Source organism: Mustelus asterias, chromosome 7, assembly GCF_964213995.1.
Source record: "Mustelus asterias chromosome 7, sMusAst1.hap1.1, whole genome shotgun sequence".
NCBI lineage: Eukaryota > Metazoa > Chordata > Chondrichthyes > Carcharhiniformes > Triakidae > Mustelus > Mustelus asterias.
Window position 1 is genome coordinate 40,182,128 of NC_135807.1, and position 25,740 is coordinate 40,207,867.

The window sequence follows — 25,740 nt, forward strand, 5'->3', positions numbered from 1 at the left end:
ACCCGCCAGCTTCACCCTGCGCGATGGGCCCCCGTGCTGTAATGGATGACGTTTCTGACTCTGTATCACAAGCTGATGTATTGTTGTGTAATTTCCTCAGTGTTTTCTGAACACTTTACTTGTGGCTGGATGCAGGCTGTTCGATGGCAAATCTAGTCACGCCGTGTGCAGCGCAGTTCCAAGTGTGCCTTCTTGGTGCAGTCGGCAGCGTGTGAGTCTCATCACCTGTGCATCCTGGATACAATCTTGTGTATTTGACACCTTCTTTCCCTCCATTCGCCTCACATTCCCATCTTTACTGCTGATAAATATGACGGCAGCTTCTTGCGGCAGCTGTGCAAATCATTCAGACACTCTGTGCGTGTGTGGGTGGGTGCGTGCGTGCGTGCGTGCGGCAGCGCTTGGAGAAAGCCTAGAGATGTGTAAAGTGAATGACATGACGGGTGGGCCTGAAACTTTGGCCCAAAGATAAAATCTGAGTGGAGAATGTGGGCATCGATCCCACTACCTCTCACATGCAAAGCGAGCGCTCTACCATTTGAGCTAATTCCCCATGGCAATTCTGGCCTCAGCTTTCTTGCTGTCCAGGCTTGCCTCAGCCCCTGTCTCCAAGAAGCTTTGGCCCCAAGGTAAAAATCAAAGTGGAGAATGTGGGCATCGATCCCACTACCTCTCGCATGCTAAGCGAGCGCTCTACCATTTGAGCTAATCCCCCCAAGCTGCAGCTGGGGTCAGCTTTCTTGCTGCTCAGGATCTCCTCAGTCCGTCTCCAAGATGCTTGAGAAAGTGCACAGGACCTCTTCATCGGATCCGGCCTGCTGCTTCAACACGGTAGTTTTTCCATTTAATCAACATCTTTGAAATCCATTGAAAGCCACTATCTTTGCTGATTGTGACAGTGCACCCTTTAGCCCTTGAGCGCTTCATCCATGTCTTGATGCCAAAGCTGTGGCTGTGCTGTGGCCCGCCTGCGTCGACCTGCAGCTTGGGCCGACGTTGTGATGGATAACGTGTCTGTCTCCATATCACAAGCTGCGATATTGTTCTCTAATCTGCCTCAATGTTACGTGAGCAGTTTTCATTGTGACTGGACGCAGCCTGATGATGGCAAACCTAGTCATGCAGTGTACAGTGCCCAACTGCCTGTGCCTTCTTAGCGCAGTAGGCAGCGCGTCAGTCTCATAATCTGAAGGTCCTGAGTTCAATCCTCAGAGAGGGCAGGGCTCTTTTTCCACCTTCTTTTCTTCCATTCACCTCTCATTCCCATCTTTACTGCTGACAAATATGAAGGCAGCTTGCATGCAACAGCTCTGTAAGTCATTCAGATTCTGTGCGTACGGCAGCGTGTGGAGGAACCCTGAAGATGTGTGAACTTCATGACAGGACCGCTGGGCATGAAACTTTGGCCCAAAGGTTAAAAATCAAAGTGGAGAATGTGGGCATCGATCCCACTGCCTCTCACATGCGAAGCAAGCACTCTACCACTTGAGCTAATTCCCCCAAGCTGACTGCTGCGTCCGCTTTCTTGCTGCCCAACATCTCCACACCCCCTGGCTCCAAGATGTTCATGAAAGTGCAGAGAAATTCTTCATCGGATCGGCCTGCTGCTTCAACACAGTCATTTTGCCATTCACTCAACGTGAGCCAGCAGCCGCAGCTCGTGCCATCAGCAGAAGGGAAAATCGCAGTCGACGCGTCATAATCAGTGAAGAGGCTGAATTTGCACATTCAAAGAAAGCCGCTAGGAAAACGGCAGTCAGCACGAGTGTGAGGAGGCAGGCGAGACCCCTGTCTCAGTGTTAGCAATCTACTTTTGCTTGTAGGTGAGGGCTCAGCTTTTGGATGCGTTGCGGCTCAATGCCACTCCCGCTGGCCCGCACACGCAACTGCAGAAACTTTGCAGCCGTGTGGAGGCTGTTTTCCCACAGGCAAAGATGGCTCCTCTGCCTGAGCAGCAACATGTTCAGTTATAAACTCGTCCTCATGTTCGGAGTGCTGCTTTGCCGTAAACGTTTGCTTACGACACACTTCCTTCTCAATGGGCACGCAGAAATTGTTAACATCATTCAAGCGGTGACCTAAGGACGACTTTGGTATATTTACCCCTCGAGTCTTCTGTTGTACCGACTGAGCAATCGATGCGAATCGTTGACATCCGCACGCAGTCTTTGCTGAATTTTGACCGTGCACCTTTGAGCCCTTGAGTGCTTCATCCACATCTTAACGGCAAAGGTGTAGGCATGCAGTTACCCGCCAGCTTCACCCTGCGCGATGGGCCCCCGTGCTGTAATGGATGACGTTTCTGACTCTGTATCACAAGCTGATGTATTGTTGTGTAATTTCCTCAGTGTTTTCTGAACACTTTACTTGTGGCTGGATGCAGGCTGTTCGATGGCAAATCTAGTCACGCCGTGTGCAGCGCAGTTCCAAGTGTGCCTTCTTGGTGCAGTCGGCAGCGTGTGAGTCTCATCACCTGTGCATCCTGGATACAATCTTGTGTATTTGACACCTTCTTTCCCTCCATTCGCCTCACATTCCCATCTTTACTGCTGATAAATATGACGGCAGCTTCTTGCGGCAGCTGTGCAAATCATTCAGACACTCTGTGCGTGCGTGGGTGGGTGCGTGCGTGCGTGCGTGCGGCAGCGCTTGGAGAAAGCCTAGAGATGTGTAAAGTGAATGACATGACGGGTGGGCCTGAAACTTTGGCCCAAAGATAAAATCTGAGTGGAGAATGTGGGCATCGATCCCACTACCTCTCACATGCAAAGCGAGCGCTCTACCATTTGAGCTAATTCCCCATGGCAATTCTGGCCTCAGCTTTCTTGCTGTCCAGGCTTGCCTCAGCCCCTGTCTCCAAGAAGCTTTGGCCCCAAGGTAAAAATCAAAGTGGAGAATGTGGGCATCGATCCCACTACCTCTCGCATGCTAAGCGAGCGCTCTACCATTTGAGCTAATCCCCCCAAGCTGCAGCTGGGGTCAGCTTTCTTGCTGCTCAGGATCTCCTCAGTCCGTCTCCAAGATGCTTGAGAAAGTGCACAGGACCTCTTCATCGGATCCGGCCTGCTGCTTCAACACGGTAGTTTTTCCATTTAATCAACATCTTTGAAATCCATTGAAAGCCACTATCTTTGCTGATTGTGACAGTGCACCCTTTAGCCCTTGAGCGCTTCATCCATGTCTTGATGCCAAAGCTGTGGCTGTGCTGTGGCCCGCCTGCGTCGACCTGCAGCTTGGGCCGACGTTGTGATGGATAACGTGTCTGTCTCCATATCACAAGCTGCGATATTGTTCTCTAATCTGCCTCAATGTTACGTGAGCAGTTTTCATTGTGACTGGACGCAGCCTGATGATGGCAAACCTAGTCATGCAGTGTACAGTGCCCAACTGCCTGTGCCTTCTTAGCGCAGTAGGCAGCGCGTCAGTCTCATAATCTGAAGGTCCTGAGTTCAATCCTCAGAGAGGGCAGGGCTCTTTTTCCACCTTCTTTTCTTCCATTCACCTCTCATTCCCATCTTTACTGCTGACAAATATGAAGGCAGCTTGCATGCAACAGCTCTGTAAGTCATTCAGATTCTGTGCGTACGGCAGCGTGTGGAGGAACCCTGAAGATGTGTGAACTTCATGACAGGACCGCTGGGCATGAAACTTTGGCCCAAAGGTTAAAAATCAAAGTGGAGAATGTGGGCATCGATCCCACTGCCTCTCACATGCGAAGCAAGCACTCTACCACTTGAGCTAATTCCCCCAAGCTGACTGCTGCGTCCGCTTTCTTGCTGCCCAACATCTCCACACCCCCTGGCTCCAAGATGTTCATGAAAGTGCAGAGAAATTCTTCATCGGATCGGCCTGCTGCTTCAACACAGTCATTTTGCCATTCACTCAACGTGAGCCAGCAGCCGCAGCTCGTGCCATCAGCAGAAGGGAAAATCGCAGTCGACGCGTCATAATCAGTGAAGAGGCTGAATTTGCACATTCAAAGAAAGCCGCTAGGAAAACGGCAGTCAGCACGAGTGTGAGGAGGCAGGCGAGACCCCTGTCTCAGTGTTAGCAATCTACTTTTGCTTGTAGGTGAGGGCTCAGCTTTTGGATGCGTTGCGGCTCAATGCCACTCCCGCTGGCCCGCACACGCAACTGCAGAAACTTTGCAGCCGTGTGGAGGCTGTTTTCCCACAGGCAAAGATGGCTCCTCTGCCTGAGCAGCAACATGTTCAGTTATAAACTCGTCCTCATGTTCGGAGTGCTGCTTTGCCGTAAACGTTTGCTTACGACACACTTCCTTCTCAATGGGCACGCAGAAATTGTTAACATCATTCAAGCGGTGACCTAAGGACGACTTTGGTATATTTACCCCTCGAGTCTTCTGTTGTACCGACTGAGCAATCGATGCGAATCGTTGACATCCGCACGCAGTCTTTGCTGAATTTTGACCGTGCACCTTTGAGCCCTTGAGTGCTTCATCCACATCTTAACGGCAAAGGTGTAGGCATGCAGTTACCCGCCAGCTTCACCCTGCGCGATGGGCCCCCGTGCTGTAATGGATGACGTTTCTGACTCTGTATCACAAGCTGATGTATTGTTGTGTAATTTCCTCAGTGTTTTCTGAACACTTTACTTGTGGCTGGATGCAGGCTGTTCGATGGCAAATCTAGTCACGCCGTGTGCAGCGCAGTTCCAAGTGTGCCTTCTTGGTGCAGTCGGCAGCGTGTGAGTCTCATCACCTGTGCATCCTGGATACAATCTTGTGTATTTGACACCTTCTTTCCCTCCATTCGCCTCACATTCCCATCTTTACTGCTGATAAATATGACGGCAGCTTCTTGCGGCAGCTGTGCAAATCATTCAGACACTCTGTGCGTGGGTGGGTGCGTGCGTGCGTGCGGCAGCGCTTGGAGAAAGCCTGGAGATGTGTAAAGTGAATGACATGACGGGTGGGCCTGAAACTTTGGCCCAAAGATAAAATCTGAGTGGAGAATGTGGGCATCGATCCCACTACCTCTCACATGCAAAGCAAGCGCTCTACCATTTGAGCTAATTCCCCATGGCAATTCTGGCCTCAGCTTTCTTGCTGTCCAGGCTTGCCTCAGCCCCTGTCTCCAAGAAGCTTTGGCCCCAAGGTAAAAATCAAAGTGGAGAATGTGGGCATCGATCCCACTACCTCTCGCATGCTAAGCGAGCGCTCTACCATTTGAGCTAATTCCCCCAAGCTGCAGCTGGGGTCAGCTTTCTTGCTGCTCAGGATCTCCTCAGTCCGTCTCCAAGATGCTTGAGAAAGTGCACAGGACCTCTTCATCGGATCCGGCCTGCTGCTTCAACACGGTAGTTTTTCCATTTAATCAACATCTTTGAAATCCATTGAAAGCCACTATCTTTGCTGATTGTGACAGTGCACCCTTTAGCCCTTGAGCGCTTCATCCATGTCTTGATGCCAAAGCTGTGGCTGTGCTGTGGCCCGCCTGCGTCGACCTGCAGCTTGGGCCGACGTTGTGATGGATAACGTGTCTGTCTCCATATCACAAGCTGCGATATTGTTCTCTAATCTGCCTCAATGTTACGTGAGCAGTTTTCATTGTGACTGGACGCAGCCTGATGATGGCAAACCTAGTCATGCAGTGTACAGTGCCCAACTGCCTGTGCCTTCTTAGCGCAGTAGGCAGCGCGTCAGTCTCATAATCTGAAGGTCCTGAGTTCAATCCTCAGAGAGGGCAGGGCTCTTTTTCCACCTTCTTTTCTTCCATTCACCTCTCATTCCCATCTTTCCTGCTGACAAATATGAAGGCAGCTTGCATGCAACAGCTCTGTAAGTCATTCAGATTCTGTGCGTACGGCAGCGTGTGGAGGAACCCTGAAGATGTGTGAACTTCATGACAGGACCGCTGGGCATGAAACTTTGGCCCAAAGGTTAAAAATCAAAGTGGAGAATGTGGGCATCGATCCCACTGCCTCTCACATGCGAAGCAAGCGCGCTACCACTTTAGCTAATTCCCCCAAGTTGATTGCTGCGTCCGCTTTCTTGCTGCCCAACATCTCCACACCCCCTGGCTCCAAGATGTTCATGAAAGTGCAGAGAAATTCTTCATCGGATCGGCCTGCTGCTTCAACACAGTCATTTTGCCATTCACTCAACGTGAGCCAGCAGCCGCAGCTCGTGCCATCAGCAGAAGGGAAAATCGCAGTCGACGCGTCATAATCAGTGAAGAGGCTGAATTTGCACATTCAAAGCAAGCCGCTAGGAAAACGGCAGTCAGCACGAGTGTGAGGAGGCAGGCGAGACCCCTGTCTCAGTGTTAGCAATCTACTTTTGCTTGCAGGTGAGGGCTCAGCTGTTGGATGCGTTGCTGCTCAATGCCACTCCCGCTGGCCCGCACACGCAACTGCAGAAACTTTGCAGCCGTGTGGAGGCTGTTTTCCCACAGGCAAAGATGGCTCCTCTGCCTGAGCAGCAACATGTTCAGTTATAAACTCGTCCTCATGTTCGGAGTGCTGCTTTGCCGTAAACGTTTGCTTACGACACACTTCCTTCTCAATGGGCACGCAGAAATTGTTAACATCATTCAAGCGGTGACCTAAGGACGACTTTGGTATATTTACCCCTCGAGTCTTCTGTTGTACCGACTGAGCAATCGATGCGAATCGTTGACATCCGCACGCAGTCTTTGCTGAATTTTGACCGTGCACCTTTGAGCCCTTGAGTGCTTCATCCACATCTTAACGGCAAAGGTGTAGGCATGCAGTTACCCGCCAGCTTCACCCTGCGCGATGGGCCCCCGTGCTGTAATGGATGACGTTTCTGACTCTGTATCACAAGCTGATGTATTGTTGTGTAATTTCCTCAGTGTTTTCTGAACACTTTACTTGTGGCTGGATGCAGGCTGTTCGATGGCAAATCTAGTCACGCCGTGTGCAGCGCAGTTCCAAGTGTGCCTTCTTGGTGCAGTCGGCAGCGTGTGAGTCTCATCACCTGTGCATCCTGGATACAATCTTGTGTATTTGACACCTTCTTTCCCTCCATTCGCCTCACATTCCCATCTTTACTGCTGATAAATATGACGGCAGCTTCTTGCGGCAGCTGTGCAAATCATTCAGACACTCTGTGCGTGTGTGGGTGGGTGCGTGCGTGCGTGCGTGCGGCAGCGCTTGGAGAAAGCCTAGAGATGTGTAAAGTGAATGACATGACGGGTGGGCCTGAAACTTTGGCCCAAAGATAAAATCTGAGTGGAGAATGTGGGCATCGATCCCACTACCTCTCACATGCAAAGCGAGCGCTCTACCATTTGAGCTAATTCCCCATGGCAATTCTGGCCTCAGCTTTCTTGCTGTCCAGGCTTGCCTCAGCCCCTGTCTCCAAGAAGCTTTGGCCCCAAGGTAAAAATCAAAGTGGAGAATGTGGGCATCGATCCCACTACCTCTCGCATGCTAAGCGAGCGCTCTACCATTTGAGCTAATCCCCCCAAGCTGCAGCTGGGGTCAGCTTTCTTGCTGCTCAGGATCTCCTCAGTCCGTCTCCAAGATGCTTGAGAAAGTGCACAGGACCTCTTCATCGGATCCGGCCTGCTGCTTCAACACGGTAGTTTTTCCATTTAATCAACATCTTTGAAATCCATTGAAAGCCACTATCTTTGCTGATTGTGACAGTGCACCCTTTAGCCCTTGAGCGCTTCATCCATGTCTTGATGCCAAAGCTGTGGCTGTGCTGTGGCCCGCCTGCGTCGACCTGCAGCTTGGGCCGACGTTGTGATGGATAACGTGTCTGTCTCCATATCACAAGCTGCGATATTGTTCTCTAATCTGCCTCAATGTTACGTGAGCAGTTTTCATTGTGACTGGACGCAGCCTGATGATGGCAAACCTAGTCATGCAGTGTACAGTGCCCAACTGCCTGTGCCTTCTTAGCGCAGTAGGCAGCGCGTCAGTCTCATAATCTGAAGGTCCTGAGTTCAATCCTCAGAGAGGGCAGGGCTCTTTTTCCACCTTCTTTTCTTCCATTCACCTCTCATTCCCATCTTTACTGCTGACAAATATGAAGGCAGCTTGCATGCAACAGCTCTGTAAGTCATTCAGATTCTGTGCGTACGGCAGCGTGTGGAGGAACCCTGAAGATGTGTGAACTTCATGACAGGACCGCTGGGCATGAAACTTTGGCCCAAAGGTTAAAAATCAAAGTGGAGAATGTGGGCATCGATCCCACTGCCTCTCACATGCGAAGCAAGCACTCTACCACTTGAGCTAATTCCCCCAAGCTGACTGCTGCGTCCGCTTTCTTGCTGCCCAACATCTCCACACCCCCTGGCTCCAAGATGTTCATGAAAGTGCAGAGAAATTCTTCATCGGATCGGCCTGCTGCTTCAACACAGTCATTTTGCCATTCACTCAACGTGAGCCAGCAGCCGCAGCTCGTGCCATCAGCAGAAGGGAAAATCGCAGTCGACGCGTCATAATCAGTGAAGAGGCTGAATTTGCACATTCAAAGAAAGCCGCTAGGAAAACGGCAGTCAGCACGAGTGTGAGGAGGCAGGCGAGACCCCTGTCTCAGTGTTAGCAATCTACTTTTGCTTGTAGGTGAGGGCTCAGCTTTTGGATGCGTTGCGGCTCAATGCCACTCCCGCTGGCCCGCACACGCAACTGCAGAAACTTTGCAGCCGTGTGGAGGCTGTTTTCCCACAGGCAAAGATGGCTCCTCTGCCTGAGCAGCAACATGTTCAGTTATAAACTCGTCCTCATGTTCGGAGTGCTGCTTTGCCGTAAACGTTTGCTTACGACACACTTCCTTCTCAATGGGCACGCAGAAATTGTTAACATCATTCAAGCGGTGACCTAAGGACGACTTTGGTATATTTACCCCTCGAGTCTTCTGTTGTACCGACTGAGCAATCGATGCGAATCGTTGACATCCGCACGCAGTCTTTGCTGAATTTTGACCGTGCACCTTTGAGCCCTTGAGTGCTTCATCCACATCTTAACGGCAAAGGTGTAGGCATGCAGTTACCCGCCAGCTTCACCCTGCGCGATGGGCCCCCGTGCTGTAATGGATGACGTTTCTGACTCTGTATCACAAGCTGATGTATTGTTGTGTAATTTCCTCAGTGTTTTCTGAACACTTTACTTGTGGCTGGATGCAGGCTGTTCGATGGCAAATCTAGTCACGCCGTGTGCAGCGCAGTTCCAAGTGTGCCTTCTTGGTGCAGTCGGCAGCGTGTGAGTCTCATCACCTGTGCATCCTGGATACAATCTTGTGTATTTGACACCTTCTTTCCCTCCATTCGCCTCACATTCCCATCTTTACTGCTGATAAATATGACGGCAGCTTCTTGCGGCAGCTGTGCAAATCATTCAGACACTCTGTGCGTGCGTGGGTGGGTGCGTGCGTGCGTGCGTGCGGCAGCGCTTGGAGAAAGCCTAGAGATGTGTAAAGTGAATGACATGACGGGTGGGCCTGAAACTTTGGCCCAAAGATAAAATCTGAGTGGAGAATGTGGGCATCGATCCCACTACCTCTCACATGCAAAGCGAGCGCTCTACCATTTGAGCTAATTCCCCATGGCAATTCTGGCCTCAGCTTTCTTGCTGTCCAGGCTTGCCTCAGCCCCTGTCTCCAAGAAGCTTTGGCCCCAAGGTAAAAATCAAAGTGGAGAATGTGGGCATCGATCCCACTACCTCTCGCATGCTAAGCGAGCGCTCTACCATTTGAGCTAATCCCCCCAAGCTGCAGCTGGGGTCAGCTTTCTTGCTGCTCAGGATCTCCTCAGTCCGTCTCCAAGATGCTTGAGAAAGTGCACAGGACCTCTTCATCGGATCCGGCCTGCTGCTTCAACACGGTAGTTTTTCCATTTAATCAACATCTTTGAAATCCATTGAAAGCCACTATCTTTGCTGATTGTGACAGTGCACCCTTTAGCCCTTGAGCGCTTCATCCATGTCTTGATGCCAAAGCTGTGGCTGTGCTGTGGCCCGCCTGCGTCGACCTGCAGCTTGGGCCGACGTTGTGATGGATAACGTGTCTGTCTCCATATCACAAGCTGCGATATTGTTCTCTAATCTGCCTCAATGTTACGTGAGCAGTTTTCATTGTGACTGGACGCAGCCTGATGATGGCAAACCTAGTCATGCAGTGTACAGTGCCCAACTGCCTGTGCCTTCTTAGCGCAGTAGGCAGCGCGTCAGTCTCATAATCTGAAGGTCCTGAGTTCAATCCTCAGAGAGGGCAGGGCTCTTTTTCCACCTTCTTTTCTTCCATTCACCTCTCATTCCCATCTTTACTGCTGACAAATATGAAGGCAGCTTGCATGCAACAGCTCTGTAAGTCATTCAGATTCTGTGCGTACGGCAGCGTGTGGAGGAACCCTGAAGATGTGTGAACTTCATGACAGGACCGCTGGGCATGAAACTTTGGCCCAAAGGTTAAAAATCAAAGTGGAGAATGTGGGCATCGATCCCACTGCCTCTCACATGCGAAGCAAGCACTCTACCACTTGAGCTAATTCCCCCAAGCTGACTGCTGCGTCCGCTTTCTTGCTGCCCAACATCTCCACACCCCCTGGCTCCAAGATGTTCATGAAAGTGCAGAGAAATTCTTCATCGGATCGGCCTGCTGCTTCAACACAGTCATTTTGCCATTCACTCAACGTGAGCCAGCAGCCGCAGCTCGTGCCATCAGCAGAAGGGAAAATCGCAGTCGACGCGTCATAATCAGTGAAGAGGCTGAATTTGCACATTCAAAGAAAGCCGCTAGGAAAACGGCAGTCAGCACGAGTGTGAGGAGGCAGGCGAGACCCCTGTCTCAGTGTTAGCAATCTACTTTTGCTTGTAGGTGAGGGCTCAGCTTTTGGATGCGTTGCGGCTCAATGCCACTCCCGCTGGCCCGCACACGCAACTGCAGAAACTTTGCAGCCGTGTGGAGGCTGTTTTCCCACAGGCAAAGATGGCTCCTCTGCCTGAGCAGCAACATGTTCAGTTATAAACTCGTCCTCATGTTCGGAGTGCTGCTTTGCCGTAAACGTTTGCTTACGACACACTTCCTTCTCAATGGGCACGCAGAAATTGTTAACATCATTCAAGCGGTGACCTAAGGACGACTTTGGTATATTTACCCCTCGAGTCTTCTGTTGTACCGACTGAGCAATCGATGCGAATCGTTGACATCCGCACGCAGTCTTTGCTGAATTTTGACCGTGCACCTTTGAGCCCTTGAGTGCTTCATCCACATCTTAACGGCAAAGGTGTAGGCATGCAGTTACCCGCCAGCTTCACCCTGCGCGATGGGCCCCCGTGCTGTAATGGATGACGTTTCTGACTCTGTATCACAAGCTGATGTATTGTTGTGTAATTTCCTCAGTGTTTTCTGAACACTTTACTTGTGGCTGGATGCAGGCTGTTCGATGGCAAATCTAGTCACGCCGTGTGCAGCGCAGTTCCAAGTGTGCCTTCTTGGTGCAGTCGGCAGCGTGTGAGTCTCATCACCTGTGCATCCTGGATACAATCTTGTGTATTTGACACCTTCTTTCCCTCCATTCGCCTCACATTCCCATCTTTACTGCTGATAAATATGACGGCAGCTTCTTGCGGCAGCTGTGCAAATCATTCAGACACTCTGTGCGTGGGTGGGTGCGTGCGTGCGTGCGGCAGCGCTTGGAGAAAGCCTGGAGATGTGTAAAGTGAATGACATGACGGGTGGGCCTGAAACTTTGGCCCAAAGATAAAATCTGAGTGGAGAATGTGGGCATCGATCCCACTACCTCTCACATGCAAAGCAAGCGCTCTACCATTTGAGCTAATTCCCCATGGCAATTCTGGCCTCAGCTTTCTTGCTGTCCAGGCTTGCCTCAGCCCCTGTCTCCAAGAAGCTTTGGCCCCAAGGTAAAAATCAAAGTGGAGAATGTGGGCATCGATCCCACTACCTCTCGCATGCTAAGCGAGCGCTCTACCATTTGAGCTAATTCCCCCAAGCTGCAGCTGGGGTCAGCTTTCTTGCTGCTCAGGATCTCCTCAGTCCGTCTCCAAGATGCTTGAGAAAGTGCACAGGACCTCTTCATCGGATCCGGCCTGCTGCTTCAACACGGTAGTTTTTCCATTTAATCAACATCTTTGAAATCCATTGAAAGCCACTATCTTTGCTGATTGTGACAGTGCACCCTTTAGCCCTTGAGCGCTTCATCCATGTCTTGATGCCAAAGCTGTGGCTGTGCTGTGGCCCGCCTGCGTCGACCTGCAGCTTGGGCCGACGTTGTGATGGATAACGTGTCTGTCTCCATATCACAAGCTGCGATATTGTTCTCTAATCTGCCTCAATGTTACGTGAGCAGTTTTCATTGTGACTGGACGCAGCCTGATGATGGCAAACCTAGTCATGCAGTGTACAGTGCCCAACTGCCTGTGCCTTCTTAGCGCAGTAGGCAGCGCGTCAGTCTCATAATCTGAAGGTCCTGAGTTCAATCCTCAGAGAGGGCAGGGCTCTTTTTCCACCTTCTTTTCTTCCATTCACCTCTCATTCCCATCTTTCCTGCTGACAAATATGAAGGCAGCTTGCATGCAACAGCTCTGTAAGTCATTCAGATTCTGTGCGTACGGCAGCGTGTGGAGGAACCCTGAAGATGTGTGAACTTCATGACAGGACCGCTGGGCATGAAACTTTGGCCCAAAGGTTAAAAATCAAAGTGGAGAATGTGGGCATCGATCCCACTGCCTCTCACATGCGAAGCAAGCGCGCTACCACTTTAGCTAATTCCCCCAAGTTGATTGCTGCGTCCGCTTTCTTGCTGCCCAACATCTCCACACCCCCTGGCTCCAAGATGTTCATGAAAGTGCAGAGAAATTCTTCATCGGATCGGCCTGCTGCTTCAACACAGTCATTTTGCCATTCACTCAACGTGAGCCAGCAGCCGCAGCTCGTGCCATCAGCAGAAGGGAAAATCGCAGTCGACGCGTCATAATCAGTGAAGAGGCTGAATTTGCACATTCAAAGCAAGCCGCTAGGAAAACGGCAGTCAGCACGAGTGTGAGGAGGCAGGCGAGACCCCTGTCTCAGTGTTAGCAATCTACTTTTGCTTGCAGGTGAGGGCTCAGCTGTTGGATGCGTTGCTGCTCAATGCCACTCCCGCTGGCCCGCACACGCAACTGCAGAAACTTTGCAGCCGTGTGGAGGCTGTTTTCCCACAGGCAAAGATGGCTCCTCTGCCTGAGCAGCAACATGTTCAGTTATAAACTCGTCCTCATGTTCGGAGTGCTGCTTTGCCGTAAACGTTTGCTTACGACACACTTCCTTCTCAATGGGCACGCAGAAATTGTTAACATCATTCAAGCGGTGACCTAAGGACGACTTTGGTATATTTACCCCTCGAGTCTTCTGTTGTACCGACTGAGCAATCGATGCGAATCGTTGACATCCGCACGCAGTCTTTGCTGAATTTTGACCGTGCACCTTTGAGCCCTTGAGTGCTTCATCCACATCTTAACGGCAAAGGTGTAGGCATGCAGTTACCCGCCAGCTTCACCCTGCGCGATGGGCCCCCGTGCTGTAATGGATGACGTTTCTGACTCTGTATCACAAGCTGATGTATTGTTGTGTAATTTCCTCAGTGTTTTCTGAACACTTTACTTGTGGCTGGATGCAGGCTGTTCGATGGCAAATCTAGTCACGCCGTGTGCAGCGCAGTTCCAAGTGTGCCTTCTTGGTGCAGTCGGCAGCGTGTGAGTCTCATCACCTGTGCATCCTGGATACAATCTTGTGTATTTGACACCTTCTTTCCCTCCATTCGCCTCACATTCCCATCTTTACTGCTGATAAATATGACGGCAGCTTCTTGCGGCAGCTGTGCAAATCATTCAGACACTCTGTGCGTGGGTGGGTGCGTGCGTGCGTGCGGCAGCGCTTGGAGAAAGCCTGGAGATGTGTAAAGTGAATGACATGACGGGTGGGCCTGAAACTTTGGCCCAAAGATAAAATCTGAGTGGAGAATGTGGGCATCGATCCCACTACCTCTCACATGCAAAGCAAGCGCTCTACCATTTGAGCTAATTCCCCATGGCAATTCTGGCCTCAGCTTTCTTGCTGTCCAGGCTTGCCTCAGCCCCTGTCTCCAAGAAGCTTTGGCCCCAAGGTAAAAATCAAAGTGGAGAATGTGGGCATCGATCCCACTACCTCTCGCATGCTAAGCGAGCGCTCTACCATTTGAGCTAATTCCCCCAAGCTGCAGTTGGGGTCAGCTTTCTTGCTGCTCAGGATCTCCTCACTCCGTCTCCAAGATGCTCGAGAAAGTGCACAGGACCTCTTCATCGGATCCGGCCTGCTGCTTCAACACGGTAGTTTTTCCATTTAATCAACATCTTTGAAATCCATTGAAAGCCACTATCTTTGCTGATTGTGACAGTGCACCCTTTAGCCCTTGAGCGCTTCATCCATGTCTTGATGCCAAAGCTGTGGCTGTGCTGTGGCCCGCCTGCGTCGACCTGCAGCTTGGGCCGACGTTGTGATGGATAACGTGTCTGTCTCCATATCACAAGCTGCGATATTGTTCTCTAATCTGCCTCAATGTTACGTGAGCAGTTTTCATTGTGACTGGACGCAGCCTGATGATGGCAAACCTAGTCATGCAGTGTACAGTGCCCAACTGCCTGTGCCTTCTTAGCGCAGTAGGCAGCGAGTCAGTCTCATAATCTGATAGGTCCTGAGTTCAATCCTCAGAGAGGGCAGGGCTCTTTTTCCACCTTCTTTTCTTCCATTCACCTCTCATTCCCATCTTTCCTGCTGACAAATATGAAGGCAGCTTGCATGCAACAGCTCTGTAAGTCATTCAGATTCTGTGCGGACGGCAGCGTGTGGAGGAACCCTGAAGATGTGTGAACTTCATGACAGGACCGCTGGGCATGAAACTTTGGCCCAAAGGTTAAAAATCAAAGTGGAGAATGTGGGCATCGATCCCACTGCCTCTCACATGCGAAGCAAGCGCTCTACCACTTGAGCTAATTCCCCCAAGTTGATTACTGCGTCCGCTTTCTTGCTGCCCAACATCTCCACACCCCCTGGCTCCAAGATGTTCATGAAAGTGCAGAGAAATTCTTCATCGGATCGGCCTGCTGCTTCAACACAGTCATTTTGCCATTCACTCAACGTGAGCCAGCAGCCGCAGCTCGTGCCATCAGCAGAAGGGAAAATCGCAGTCGACGCGTCATAATCAGTGAAGAGGCTGAATTTGCACATTCAAAGCAAGCCGCTAGGAAAACGGCAGTCAGCACGAGTGTGAGGAGGCAGGCGAGACCCCTGTCTCAGTGTTAGCAATCTACTTTTGCTTGCAGGTGAGGGCTCAGCTGTTGGATGCGTTGCTGCTCAATGCCACTCCCGCTGGCCCGCACACGCAACTGCAGAAACTTTGCAGCCGTGTGGAGGCTGTTTTCCCACAGGCAAAGATGGCTCCTCTGCCTGAGCAGCAACATGTTCAGTTATAAACTCGTCCTCATGTTCGGAGTGCTGCTTTGCCGTAAACGTTTGCTTACGACACACTTCCTTCTCAATGGGCACGCAGAAATTGTTAACATCATTCAAGCGGTGACCTAAGGACGACTTTGGTATATTTACCCCTCGAGTCTTCTGTTGTACCGACTGAGCAATCGATGCGAATCGTTGACATCCGCACGCAGTCTTTGCTGAATTTTGACCGTGCACCTTTGAGCCCTTGAGTGCTTCATCCACATCTTAACGGCAAAGGTGTAGGCATGCAGTTACCCGCCAGCTTCACCCTGCGCGATGGGCCCCCGTGCTGTAATGGATGACGTTTCTGACTCTGTATCACAAGCTGATGTATTGTTGTGTAATTTCCTCAGTGTTTTCTGAACACTTTACTTGTGGCTGGATGCAGGCTGTTCGATGGCAAATCTAGTCACGCCGTGTGCAGCGCAGTTCCAAGTGTGCCTTCTTGGTGCAGTCGGCAGCGTGTGAGTCTCATCACCTGTGCATCCTGGATACAATCTTGTGTATTTGACACCTTCTTTCCCTCCATTCGCCTCACATTCCCATCTTTACTGCTGATAAATATGACGGCAGCTTCTTGCGGCAGCTGTGCAAATCATTCAGACACTCTGTGCGTGGGTGGGTGCGTGCGTGCGTGCGGCAGCGCTTGGAGAAAGCCTGGAGATGTGTAAAGTGAATGACATGACGGGTGGGCCTGAAACTTTGGCCCAAAGATAAAATCTGAGTGGAGAATGTGGGCATCGATCCCACTACCTCTCACATGCAAAGCAAGCGCTCTACCATTTGAGCTAATTCCCCATGGCAATTCTGGCCTCAGCTTTCTTGCTGTCCAGGCTTGCCTCAGCCCCTGTCTCCAAGAAGCTTTGGCCCCAAGGTAAAAATCAAAGTGGAGAATGTGGGCATCGATCCCACTACCTCTCGCATGCTAAGCGAGCGCTCTACCATTTGAGCTAATTCCCCCAAGCTGCAGTTGGGGTCAGCTTTCTTGCTGCTCAGGATCTCCTCACTCCGTCTCCAAGATGCTCGAGAAAGTGCACAGGACCTCTTCATCGGATCCGGCCTGCTGCTTCAACACGGTAGTTTTTCCATTTAATCAACATCTTTGAAATCCATTGAAAGCCACTATCTTTGCTGATTGTGACAGTGCACCCTTTAGCCCTTGAGCGCTTCATCCATGTCTTGATGCCAAAGCTGTGGCTGTGCTGTGGCCCGCCTGCGTCGACCTGCAGCTTGGGCCGACGTTGTGATGGATAACGTGTCTGTCTCCATATCACAAGCTGCGATATTGTTCTCTAATCTGCCTCAATGTTACGTGAGCAGTTTTCATTGTGACTGGACGCAGCCTGATGATGGCAAACCTAGTCATGCAGTGTACAGTGCCCAACTGCCTGTGCCTTCTTAGCGCAGTAGGCAGCGAGTCAGTCTCATAATCTGATAGGTCCTGAGTTCAATCCTCAGAGAGGGCAGGGCTCTTTTTCCACCTTCTTTTCTTCCATTCACCTCTCATTCCCATCTTTCCTGCTGACAAATATGAAGGCAGCTTGCATGCAACAGCTCTGTAAGTCATTCAGATTCTGTGCGGACGGCAGCGTGTGGAGGAACCCTGAAGATGTGTGAACTTCATGACAGGACCGCTGGGCATGAAACTTTGGCCCAAAGGTTAAAAATCAAAGTGGAGAATGTGGGCATCGATCCCACTGCCTCTCACATGCGAAGCAAGCGCTCTACCACTTGAGCTAATTCCCCCAAGCTGACTGCTGCGTCCGCTTTCTTGCTGCCCAACATCTCCACACCCCCTGGCTCCAAGATGTTCATGAAAGTGCAGAGAAATTCTTCATCGGATCGGCCTGCTGCTTCAACACAGTCATTTTGCCATTCACTCAACGTGAGCCAGCAGCCGCAGCTCGTGCCATCAGCAGAAGGGAAAATCGCAGTCGACGCGTCATAATCAGTGAAGAGGCTGAATTTGCACATTCAAAGAAAGCCGCTAGGAAAACGGCAGTCAGCACGAGTGTGAGGAGGCAGGCGAGACCCCTGTCTCAGTGTTAGCAATCTACTTTTGCTTGTAGGTGAGGGCTCAGCTTTTGGATGCGTTGCGGCTCAATGCCACTCCCGCTGGCCCGCACACGCAACTGCAGAAACTTTGCAGCCGTGTGGAGGCTGTTTTCCCACAGGCAAAGATGGCTCCTCTGCCTGAGCAGCAACATGTTCAGTTATAAACTCGTCCTCATGTTCGGAGTGCTGCTTTGCCGTAAACGTTTGCTTACGACACACTTCCTTCTCAATGGGCACGCAGAAATTGTTAACATCATTCAAGCGGTGACCTAAGGACGACTTTGGTATATTTACCCCTCGAGTCTTCTGTTGTACCGACTGAGCAATCGATGCGAATCGTTGACATCCGCACGCAGTCTTTGCTGAATTTTGACCGTGCACCTTTGAGCCCTTGAGTGCTTCATCCACATCTTAACGGCAAAGGTGTAGGCATGCAGTTACCCGCCAGCTTCACCCTGCGCGATGGGCCCCCGTGCTGTAATGGATGACGTTTCTGACTCTGTATCACAAGCTGATGTATTGTTGTGTAATTTCCTCAGTGTTTTCTGAACACTTTACTTGTGGCTGGATGCAGGCTGTTCGATGGCAAATCTAGTCACGCCGTGTGCAGCGCAGTTCCAAGTGTGCCTTCTTGGTGCAGTCGGCAGCGTGTGAGTCTCATCACCTGTGCATCCTGGATACAATCTTGTGGATTTGACACCTTCTTTCCCTCCATTCGCCTCACATTCCCATCTTTACTGCTGATAAATATGACGGCAGCTTCTTGCGGCAGCTGTGCAAATCATTCAGACACTCTGTGCGTGGGTGGGTGCGTGCGTGCGTGCGGCAGCGCTTGGAGAAAGCCTGGAGATGTGTAAAGTGAATGACATGACGGGTGGGCCTGAAACTTTGGCCCAAAGATAAAATCTGAGTGGAGAATGTGGGCATCGATCCCACTACCTCTCACATGCAAAGCAAGCGCTCTACCATTTGAGCTAATTCCCCATGGCAATTCTGGCCTCAGCTTTCTTGCTGTCCAGGCTTGCCTCAGCCCCTGTCTCCAAGAAGCTTTGGCCCCAAGGTAAAAATCAAAGTGGAGAATGTGGGCATCGATCCCACTACCTCTCGCATGCTAAGCGAGCGCTCTACCATTTGAGCTAATTCCCCCAAGCTGCAGCTGGGGTCAGCTTTCTTGCTGCTCAGGATCTCCTCAGTCCGTCTCCAAGATGCTTGAGAAAGTGCACAGGACCTCTTCATCGGATCCGGCCTGCTGCTTCAACACGGTAGTTTTTCCATTTAATCAACATCTTTGAAATCCATTGAAAGCCACTATCTTTGCTGATTGTGACAGTGCACCCTTTAGCCCTTGAGCGCTTCATCCATGTCTTGATGCCAAAGCTGTGGCTGTGCTGTGGCCCGCCTGCGTCGACCTGCAGCTTGGGCCGACGTTGTGATGGATAACGTGTCTGTCTCCATATCACAAGCTGCGATATTGTTCTCTAATCTGCCTCAATGTTACGTGAGCAGTTTTCATTGTGACTGGACGCAGCCTGATGATGGCAAACCTAGTCATGCAGTGTACAGTGCCCAACTGCCTGTGCCTTCTTAGCGCAGTAGGCAGCGCGTCAGTCTCATAATCTGAAGGTCCTGAGTTCAATCCTCAGAGAGGGCAGGGCTCTTTTTCCACCTTCTTTTCTTCCATTCACCTCTCATTCCCATCTTTCCTGCTGACAAATATGAAGGCAGCTTGCATGCAACAGCTCTGTAAGTCATTCAGATTCTGTGCGTACGGCAGCGTGTGGAGGAACCCTGAAGATGTGTGAACTTCATGACAGGACCGCTGGGCATGAAACTTTGGCCCAAAGGTTAAAAATCAAAGTGGAGAATGTGGGCATCGATCCCACTGCCTCTCACATGCGAAGCAAGCGCGCTACCACTTTAGCTAATTCCCCCAAGTTGATTGCTGCGTCCGCTTTCTTGCTGCCCAACATCTCCACACCCCCTGGCTCCAAGATGTTCATGAAAGTGCAGAGAAATTCTTCATCGGATCGGCCTGCTGCTTCAACACAGTCATTTTGCCATTCACTCAACGTGAGCCAGCAGCCGCAGCTCGTGCCATCAGCAGAAGGGAAAATCGCAGTCGACGCGTCATAATCAGTGAAGAGGCTGAATTTGCACATTCAAAGCAAGCCGCTAGGAAAACGGCAGTCAGCACGAGTGTGAGGAGGCAGGCGAGACCCCTGTCTCAGTGTTAGCAATCTACTTTTGCTTGCAGGTGAGGGCTCAGCTGTTGGATGCGTTGCTGCTCAATGCCACTCCCGCTGGCCCGCACACGCAACTGCAGAAACTTTGCAGCCGTGTGGAGGCTGTTTTCCCACAGGCAAAGATGGCTCCTCTGCCTGAGCAGCAACATGTTCAGTTATAAACTCGTCCTCATGTTCGGAGTGCTGCTTTGCCGTAAACGTTTGCTTACGACACACTTCCTTCTCAATGGGCACGCAGAAATTGTTAACATCATTCAAGCGGTGACCTAAGGACGACTTTGGTATATTTACCCCTCGAGTCTTCTGTTGTACCGACTGAGCAATCGATGCGAATCGTTGACATCCGCACGCAGTCTTTGCTGAATTTTGACCGTGCACCTTTGAGCCCTTGAGTGCTTCATCCACATCTTAACGGCAAAGGTGTAGGCATGCAGTTACCCGCCAGCTTCACCCTGCGCGATGGGCCCCCGTGCTGTAATGGATGACGTTTCTGACTCTGTATCACAAGCTGATGTATTGTTGTGTAATTTCCTCAGTGTTTTCTGAACACTTTACTTGTGGCTGGATGCAGGCTGTTCGATGGCAAATCTAGTCACGCCGTGTGCAGCGCAGTTCCAAGTGTGCCTTCTTGGTGCAGTCGGCAGCGTGTGAGTCTCATCACCTGTGCATCCTGGATACAATCTTGTGGATTTGACACCTTCTTTCCCTCCATTCGCCTCACATTCCCATCTTTACTGCTGATAAATATGACGGCAGCTTCTTGCGGCAGCTGTGCAAATCATTCAGACACTCTGTGCGTGGGTGGGTGCGTGCGTGCGTGCGGCAGCGCTTGGAGAAAGCCTGGAGATGTGTAAAGTGAATGACATGACGGGTGGGCCTGAAACTTTGGCCCAAAGATAAAATCTGAGTGGAGAATGTGGGCATCGATCCCACTACCTCTCACATGCAAAGCAAGCGCTCTACCATTTGAGCTAATTCCCCATGGCAATTCTGGCCTCAGCTTTCTTGCTGTCCAGGCTTGCCTCAGCCCCTGTCTCCAAGAAGCTTTGGCCCCAAGGTAAAAATCAAAGTGGAGAATGTGGGCATCGATCCCACTACCTCTCGCATGCTAAGCGAGCGCTCTACCATTTGAGCTAATTCCCCCAAGCTGCAGCTGGGGTCAGCTTTCTTGCTGCTCAGGATCTCCTCAGTCCGTCTCCAAGATGCTTGAGAAAGTGCACAGGACCTCTTCATCGGATCCGGCCTGCTGCTTCAACACGGTAGTTTTTCCATTTAATCAACATCTTTGAAATCCATTGAAAGCCACTATCTTTGCTGATTGTGACAGTGCACCCTTTAGCCCTTGAGCGCTTCATCCATGTCTTGATGCCAAAGCTGTGGCTGTGCTGTGGCCCGCCTGCGTCGACCTGCAGCTTGGGCCGACGTTGTGATGGATAACGTGTCTGTCTCCATATCACAAGCTGCGATATTGTTCTCTAATCTGCCTCAATGTTACGTGAGCAGTTTTCATTGTGACTGGACGCAGCCTGATGATGGCAAACCTAGTCATGCAGTGTACAGTGCCCAACTGCCTGTGCCTTCTTAGCGCAGTAGGCAGCGCGTCAGTCTCATAATCTGAAGGTCCTGAGTTCAATCCTCAGAGAGGGCAGGGCTCTTTTTCCACCTTCTTTTCTTCCATTCACCTCTCATTCCCATCTTTCCTGCTGACAAATATGAAGGCAGCTTGCATGCAACAGCTCTGTAAGTCATTCAGATTCTGTGCGTACGGCAGCGTGTGGAGGAACCCTGAAGATGTGTGAACTTCATGACAGGACCGCTGGGCATGAAACTTTGGCCCAAAGGTTAAAAATCAAAGTGGAGAATGTGGGCATCGATCCCACTGCCTCTCACATGCGAAGCAAGCGCGCTACCACTTTAGCTAATTCCCCCAAGTTGATTGCTGCGTCCGCTTTCTTGCTGCCCAACATCTCCACACCCCCTGGCTCCAAGATGTTCATGAAAGTGCAGAGAAATTCTTCATCGGATCGGCCTGCTGCTTCAACACAGTCATTTTGCCATTCACTCAACGTGAGCCAGCAGCCGCAGCTCGTGCCATCAGCAGAAGGGAAAATCGCAGTCGACGCGTCATAATCAGTGAAGAGGCTGAATTTGCACATTCAAAGCAAGCCGCTAGGAAAACGGCAGTCAGCACGAGTGTGAGGAGGCAGGCGAGACCCCTGTCTCAGTGTTAGCAATCTACTTTTGCTTGCAGGTGAGGGCTCAGCTGTTGGATGCGTTGCTGCTCAATGCCACTCCCGCTGGCCCGCACACGCAACTGCAGAAACTTTGCAGCCGTGTGGAGGCTGTTTTCCCACAGGCAAAGATGGCTCCTCTGCCTGAGCAGCAACATGTTCAGTTATAAACTCGTCCTCATGTTCGGAGTGCTGCTTTGCCGTAAACGTTTGCTTACGACACACTTCCTTCTCAATGGGCACGCAGAAATTGTTAACATCATTCAAGCGGTGACCTAAGGACGACTTTGGTATATTTACCCCTCGAGTCTTCTGTTGTACCGACTGAGCAATCGATGCGAATCGTTGACATCCGCACGCAGTCTTTGCTGAATTTTGACCGTGCACCTTTGAGCCCTTGAGTGCTTCATCCACATCTTAACGGCAAAGGTGTAGGCATGCAGTTACCCGCCAGCTTCACCCTGCGCGATGGGCCCCCGTGCTGTAATGGATGACGTTTCTGACTCTGTATCACAAGCTGATGTATTGTTGTGTAATTTCCTCAGTGTTTTCTGAACACTTTACTTGTGGCTGGATGCAGGCTGTTCGATGGCAAATCTAGTCACGCCGTGTGCAGCGCAGTTCCAAGTGTGCCTTCTTGGTGCAGTCGGCAGCGTGTGAGTCTCATCACCTGTGCATCCTGGATACAATCTTGTGTATTTGACACCTTCTTTCCCTCCATTCGCCTCACATTCCCATCTTTACTGCTGATAAATATGACGGCAGCTTCTTGCGGCAGCTGTGCAAATCATTCAGACACTCTGTGCGTGCGTGGGTGGGTGCGTGCGTGCGTGCGTGCGTGCGGCAGCGCTTGGAGAAAGCCGAGAGATGTGTAAAGTGAATGACATGACGGGTGGGCCTGAAACTTTGGCCCAAAGATAAAATCTGAGTGGAGAATGTGGGCATCGATCCCACTACCTCTCACATGCAAAGCGAGCGCTCTACCATTTGAGCTAATTCCCCATGGCAATTCTGGCCTCAGCTTTCTTGCTGTCCAGGCTTGCCTCAGCCCCTGTCTCCAAGAAGCTTTGGCCCCAAGGTAAAAATCAAAGTGGAGAATGTGGGCATCTATCCCACTACCTCTCGCATGCTAAGCGAGCGCTCTACCATTTGAGCTAATCCCCCCAAGCTGCAGCTGGGGTCAGCTTTCTTGCTGCTCAGGATCTCCTCAGTCCGTCTCCAAGATGCTTGAGAAAGTGCACAGGACCTCTTCATCGGATCCGGCCTGCTGCTTCAACACGGTAGTTTTTCCATTTAATCAACATCTTTGAAATCCATTGAAAGCCACTATCTTTGCTGATTGTGACAGTGCACCCTTTAGCCCTTGAGCGCTTCATCCATGTCTTGATGCCAAAGCTGTGGCTGTGCTGTGGCCCGCCTGCGTCGACCTGCAGCTTGGGCCGACGTTGTGATGGATAACGTGTCTGTCTCCATATCACAAGCTGCGATATTGTTCTCTAATCTGCCTCAATGTTACGTGAGCAGTTTTCATTGTGACTGGACGCAGCCTGATGATGGCAAACCTAGTCATGCAGTGTACAGTGCCCAACTGCCTGTGCCTTCTTAGCGCAGTAGGCAGCGCGTCAGTCTCATAATCTGAAGGTCCTGAGTTCAATCCTCAGAGAGGGCAGGGCTCTTTTTCCACCTTCTTTTCTTCCATTCACCTCTCATTCCCATCTTTCCTGCTGACAAATATGAAGGCAGCTTGCATGCAACAGCTCTGTAAGTCATTCAGATTCTGTGCGTACGGCAGCGTGTGGAGGAACCCTGAACATGTGTGAACTTCATGACAGGACCGCTGGGCATGAAACTTTGGCCCAAAGGTTAAAAATCAAAGTGGAGAATGTGGGCATCGATCCCACTGCCTCTCACATGCGAAGCAAGCGCTCTACCACTTGAGCTAATTCCCCCAAGCTGACTGCTGCGTCCGCTTTCTTGCTGCCCAACATCTCCACACCCCCTGGCTCCAAGATGTTCATGAAAGTGCAGAGAAATTCTTCATCGGATCGGCCTGCTGCTTCAACACAGTCATTTTGCCATTCACTCAACGTGAGCCAGCAGCCGCAGCTCGTGCCATCAGCAGAAGGGAAAATCGCAGTCGACGCGTCATAATCAGTGAAGAGGCTGAATTTGCACATTCAAAGAAAGCCGCTAGGAAAACGGCAGTCAGCACGAGTGTGAGGAGGCAGGCGAGACCCCTGTCTCAGTGTTAGCAATCTACTTTTGCTTGTAGGTGAGGGCTCAGCTTTTGGATGCGTTGCGGCTCAATGCCACTCCCGCTGGCCCGCACACGCAACTGCAGAAACTTTGCAGCCGTGTGGAGGCTGTTTTCCCACAGGCAAAGATGGCTCCTCTGCCTGAGCAGCAACATGTTCAGTTATAAACTCGTCCTCATGTTCGGAGTGCTGCTTTGCCGTAAACGTTTGCTTACGACACACTTCCTTCTCAATGGGCACGCAGAAATTGTTAACATCATTCAAGCGGTGACCTAAGGACGACTTTGGTATATTTACCCCTCGAGTCTTCTGTTGTACCGACTGAGCAATCGATGCGAATCGTTGACATCCGCACGCAGTCTTTGCTGAATTTTGACCGTGCACCTTTGAGCCCTTGAGTGCTTCATCCACATCTTAACGGCAAAGGTGTAGGCATGCAGTTACCCGCCAGCTTCACCCTGCGCGATGGGCCCCCGTGCTGTAATGGATGACGTTTCTGACTCTGTATCACAAGCTGATGTATTGTTGTGTAATTTCCTCAGTGTTTTCTGAACACTTTACTTGTGGCTGGATGCAGGCTGTTCGATGGCAAATCTAGTCACGCCGTGTGCAGCGCAGTTCCAAGTGTGCCTTCTTGGTGCAGTCGGCAGCGTGTGAGTCTCATCACCTGTGCATCCTGGATACAATCTTGTGGATTTGACACCTTCTTTCCCTCCATTCGCCTCACATTCCCATCTTTACTGCTGATAAATATGACGGCAGCTTCTTGCGGCAGCTGTGCAAATCATTCAGACACTCTGTGCGTGGGTGGGTGCGTGCGTGCGTGCGGCAGCGCTTGGAGAAAGCCTGGAGATGTGTAAAGTGAATGACATGACGGGTGGGCCTGAAACTTTGGCCCAAAGATAAAATCTGAGTGGAGAATGTGGGCATCGATCCCACTACCTCTCACATGCAAAGCAAGCGCTCTACCATTTGAGCTAATTCCCCATGGCAATTCTGGCCTCAGCTTTCTTGCTGTCCAGGCTTGCCTCAGCCCCTGTCTCCAAGAAGCTTTGGCCCCAAGGTAAAAATCAAAGTGGAGAATGTGGGCATCGATCCCACTACCTCTCGCATGCTAAGCGAGCGCTCTACCATTTGAGCTAATTCCCCCAAGCTGCAGTTGGGGTCAGCTTTCTTGCTGCTCAGGATCTCCTCAGTCCGTCTCCAAGATGCTCGAGAAAGTGCACAGGACCTCTTCATCGGATCCGGCCTGCTGCTTCAACACGGTAGTTTTTCCATTTAATCAACATCTTTGAAATCCATTGAAAGCCACTATCTTTGCTGATTGTGACAGTGCACCCTTTAGCCCTTGAGCGCTTCATCCATGTCTTGATGCCAAAGCTGTGGCTGTGCTGTGGCCCGCCTGCATCGACCTGCAGCTTGGGCCGACGTTGTGATGGATAACGTGTCTGTCTCCATATCACAAGCTGCGATATTGTTCTCTAATCTGCCTCAAT

General features: G+C 51.0%; 22 non-coding genes across 22 annotated transcripts; 11 read left to right on the forward strand and 11 right to left on the reverse strand.

Annotated features, from left to right (window-relative positions):
* Positions 1–642: 642 nt before the first annotated feature.
* Positions 643–715, reverse strand: trnaa-agc (transfer RNA alanine (anticodon AGC)). Its single transcript has one exon. It is a non-coding gene; the product is annotated as a tRNA-Ala (tRNA).
* A 432-nt stretch (positions 716–1,147) lies between these two features.
* trnam-cau (transfer RNA methionine (anticodon CAU)) lies at positions 1,148–1,220 on the forward strand. Its single transcript has one exon. It is a non-coding gene; the product is annotated as a tRNA-Met (tRNA).
* A 1,670-nt stretch (positions 1,221–2,890) lies between these two features.
* Positions 2,891–2,963, reverse strand: trnaa-agc (transfer RNA alanine (anticodon AGC)). Its single transcript has one exon. It is a non-coding gene; the product is annotated as a tRNA-Ala (tRNA).
* Positions 2,964–3,395: 432 nt separating this feature from the next.
* Positions 3,396–3,468, forward strand: trnam-cau (transfer RNA methionine (anticodon CAU)). The gene has a single exon. It is a non-coding gene; the product is annotated as a tRNA-Met (tRNA).
* Positions 3,469–5,130: 1,662 nt separating this feature from the next.
* On the reverse strand, positions 5,131–5,203 carry trnaa-agc (transfer RNA alanine (anticodon AGC)). The gene has a single exon. It is a non-coding gene; the product is annotated as a tRNA-Ala (tRNA).
* Positions 5,204–5,635: 432 nt separating this feature from the next.
* trnam-cau (transfer RNA methionine (anticodon CAU)) lies at positions 5,636–5,708 on the forward strand. The gene has a single exon. It is a non-coding gene; the product is annotated as a tRNA-Met (tRNA).
* A 1,670-nt stretch (positions 5,709–7,378) lies between these two features.
* trnaa-agc (transfer RNA alanine (anticodon AGC)) lies at positions 7,379–7,451 on the reverse strand. The gene has a single exon. It is a non-coding gene; the product is annotated as a tRNA-Ala (tRNA).
* A 432-nt stretch (positions 7,452–7,883) lies between these two features.
* trnam-cau (transfer RNA methionine (anticodon CAU)) lies at positions 7,884–7,956 on the forward strand. The gene has a single exon. It is a non-coding gene; the product is annotated as a tRNA-Met (tRNA).
* Positions 7,957–9,626: 1,670 nt separating this feature from the next.
* trnaa-agc (transfer RNA alanine (anticodon AGC)) lies at positions 9,627–9,699 on the reverse strand. Its single transcript has one exon. It is a non-coding gene; the product is annotated as a tRNA-Ala (tRNA).
* Positions 9,700–10,131: 432 nt separating this feature from the next.
* Positions 10,132–10,204, forward strand: trnam-cau (transfer RNA methionine (anticodon CAU)). The gene has a single exon. It is a non-coding gene; the product is annotated as a tRNA-Met (tRNA).
* Positions 10,205–11,866: 1,662 nt separating this feature from the next.
* Positions 11,867–11,939, reverse strand: trnaa-agc (transfer RNA alanine (anticodon AGC)). Its single transcript has one exon. It is a non-coding gene; the product is annotated as a tRNA-Ala (tRNA).
* A 432-nt stretch (positions 11,940–12,371) lies between these two features.
* Positions 12,372–12,444, forward strand: trnam-cau (transfer RNA methionine (anticodon CAU)). Its single transcript has one exon. It is a non-coding gene; the product is annotated as a tRNA-Met (tRNA).
* A 1,662-nt stretch (positions 12,445–14,106) lies between these two features.
* Positions 14,107–14,179, reverse strand: trnaa-agc (transfer RNA alanine (anticodon AGC)). Its single transcript has one exon. It is a non-coding gene; the product is annotated as a tRNA-Ala (tRNA).
* A 432-nt stretch (positions 14,180–14,611) lies between these two features.
* Positions 14,612–14,685, forward strand: trnam-cau (transfer RNA methionine (anticodon CAU)). The gene has a single exon. It is a non-coding gene; the product is annotated as a tRNA-Met (tRNA).
* Positions 14,686–16,347: 1,662 nt separating this feature from the next.
* On the reverse strand, positions 16,348–16,420 carry trnaa-agc (transfer RNA alanine (anticodon AGC)). Its single transcript has one exon. It is a non-coding gene; the product is annotated as a tRNA-Ala (tRNA).
* Positions 16,421–16,852: 432 nt separating this feature from the next.
* trnam-cau (transfer RNA methionine (anticodon CAU)) lies at positions 16,853–16,926 on the forward strand. Its single transcript has one exon. It is a non-coding gene; the product is annotated as a tRNA-Met (tRNA).
* A 1,662-nt stretch (positions 16,927–18,588) lies between these two features.
* Positions 18,589–18,661, reverse strand: trnaa-agc (transfer RNA alanine (anticodon AGC)). The gene has a single exon. It is a non-coding gene; the product is annotated as a tRNA-Ala (tRNA).
* Positions 18,662–19,093: 432 nt separating this feature from the next.
* Positions 19,094–19,166, forward strand: trnam-cau (transfer RNA methionine (anticodon CAU)). Its single transcript has one exon. It is a non-coding gene; the product is annotated as a tRNA-Met (tRNA).
* Positions 19,167–20,828: 1,662 nt separating this feature from the next.
* Positions 20,829–20,901, reverse strand: trnaa-agc (transfer RNA alanine (anticodon AGC)). Its single transcript has one exon. It is a non-coding gene; the product is annotated as a tRNA-Ala (tRNA).
* A 432-nt stretch (positions 20,902–21,333) lies between these two features.
* trnam-cau (transfer RNA methionine (anticodon CAU)) lies at positions 21,334–21,406 on the forward strand. Its single transcript has one exon. It is a non-coding gene; the product is annotated as a tRNA-Met (tRNA).
* Positions 21,407–23,585: 2,179 nt separating this feature from the next.
* trnam-cau (transfer RNA methionine (anticodon CAU)) lies at positions 23,586–23,658 on the forward strand. Its single transcript has one exon. It is a non-coding gene; the product is annotated as a tRNA-Met (tRNA).
* Positions 23,659–25,320: 1,662 nt separating this feature from the next.
* On the reverse strand, positions 25,321–25,393 carry trnaa-agc (transfer RNA alanine (anticodon AGC)). Its single transcript has one exon. It is a non-coding gene; the product is annotated as a tRNA-Ala (tRNA).
* Between the last annotated feature and the right edge of the window lie 347 nt (positions 25,394–25,740).